Genomic DNA, 1,924 nt, shown 5'->3' on the forward strand with positions numbered 1-1,924 from the left:
GTCGCGTCGGGAATCACGACTCTTGGAGTATCGGTACTCACTGTCACGCTTGGCCATCCTCTCCTTGCCCTTGAGAACATCTTCGATGATCTCTTCGAGCTCGTGAATGTCGGCGACTCGAGCGTGGTAGAGACTCTCCGCCAGCTTGTCATCATCGCATGTTGCCAGGAACTGCTGTACGTGTTCTTTCGCATCGCGACCACTCTTCTTGAAGTGTAGACGGGCGGTCCGAGCATAGCCATTCAGCCTGTTTACGTAGTCGCACAGATGTTCATTACGTTCCCGCTTGGCGGAGTAGTAACGCGACAGTGCCGTCTGCGTGAACTGCGAGCAGTAGTAGCGGATGAACGCGTCGCTCAGCAGCTTCCACTTGCGCTTCGTCTTCTTCGGAAGTTGACGGAACCACTGAATGGCTCCGTCCCGGAGACTTAACTCAAATGGAATGCACCATTTATCGGCATCTGTGTGGGTTCCAGTCATTTCATAGACGAACCCACGGAGCCACTGCATACAGTTCTCGCTCTTGTTGCGAGAGCCTGAGAACGGCGTGATGCGATCCAGCGGTCGGTGCGAAGCCATTTCAATCCTCGGTGTTGGGTCCACGTCGTTCAGCGTCGCTAGCTCATTCATCTGACGCGTCAACTCGAGAGCTCTTTCTTGATTCTATGGGTGGTGGTGCATGGCCGTTCTTAGTTGGTGGAGTGATTTGTCTGGTTAATTCCGTTAACGAACGAGACCTCCGCGTGCTAAATAGTTCCGCTTACCATTTTTGGTAGGTATGTGGACTTCTTAGAGGGACTTTTGGGTAATCAAACCAAAGGAAGTTGGAGGCAATAACAGGTCTGTGATGCCCTTAGATGTTCTGGGCCGCACGCGCGCTACACTGATGCGTTCAACGAGTATACAACCTTGATCGATAGGTCTGGGTAATCTTGTGAATGCGCATCGTGCTAGGGATAGACTGTTGCAATTTTCAGTCTTGAACGAGGAATTCCTAGTAAACGCAAGTCATCAGCTTGCATTGATTACGTTTCTGCCCTTTGTACACACCGCCCGTCGCACCTACCGATTGAATGACTCGGTGAAAAATTGGGACCGTGAGTCTGTTTGCTTTATTGCGAGTGGATTGATGGGAACTTTTTTAAACCTCGCCATTTAGAGGAAGGTGAAGTCGTAACAAGATTTCCGCAGCTCCACGCTTGGTCGGAGGAGTACGAACGAGTCGTTGGGGCGTCGGCGGCAGTGGAATCTTAGACGGATCTTCATCTTGAATCATCGGTCGACTCACAGGCTGCTTTCCGGCATTGATGCCAACAGCGCCAAACGCCTTCCGAAGCTTCTTCTTCCATTTCTGGAGAGCAGCTCCGGCTTCATGTGGACTCCAATCCTGGAGCGACATCGTCGATGGGTACGTCTCGCTCTCGAACCCCAGCGACAACAGTAGCGAAACTGAATCCTCGGCAACTTGGCTAGTCGAAACCGAGTTGACTGGGTATTAAAGCTCCTGCGCAAGCGCAGGCCAGTCGGCTTTTTTTTTGGGGATGGGCTTGAACAGCTGCATCCACTCATCATTCTGCATCAGCGCTTGTACGCGGTCGAAAACGCGCTTGGCGGCTGGTGTATCACCGTTGATAGGTGGGCGAGGTGCCTTCAGCAGTGCTGAATGCTTTGCACTTGCCACCGAAGGTTTAGAACCCTCGGTCCCATCGTCATAATCATCGTAGGCTGGTTCTGGTCCCGCAACATCATCGAGCTCGTCGGCGAGGTTCCTCGAAAGGGACCTGGTCGCCCCGCTCAGCCCCGATGATAGCGTGGCCGTCTCCGGCGTCGCTGCGCCTGGCTCTGGAGCCGGCGTCTTGTCTTCGTAATCTTCATACTCGTGGGCGTCACAACCGATGTCCGCTTCGTCGTCGAAGCTCACTGA

General features: G+C 53.3%; 1 non-coding gene across 1 annotated transcript; it reads left to right on the forward strand.

Annotated features, from left to right (window-relative positions):
- Positions 1–645: 645 nt before the first annotated feature.
- On the forward strand, positions 646–1,188 carry PITG_33003 (the record flags this gene model as incomplete). Its single annotated transcript, XR_009934397.1, has 1 exon — positions 646–1,188. It is a non-coding gene; the product is annotated as an 18S ribosomal RNA (ribosomal RNA).
- Between the last annotated feature and the right edge of the window lie 736 nt (positions 1,189–1,924).

This window comes from Phytophthora infestans, genomic scaffold, assembly GCF_000142945.1.
Source record: "Phytophthora infestans T30-4 supercont1.5 genomic scaffold, whole genome shotgun sequence".
Classification (NCBI taxonomy): Eukaryota; Oomycota; class Peronosporomycetes; order Peronosporales; family Peronosporaceae; genus Phytophthora; species Phytophthora infestans.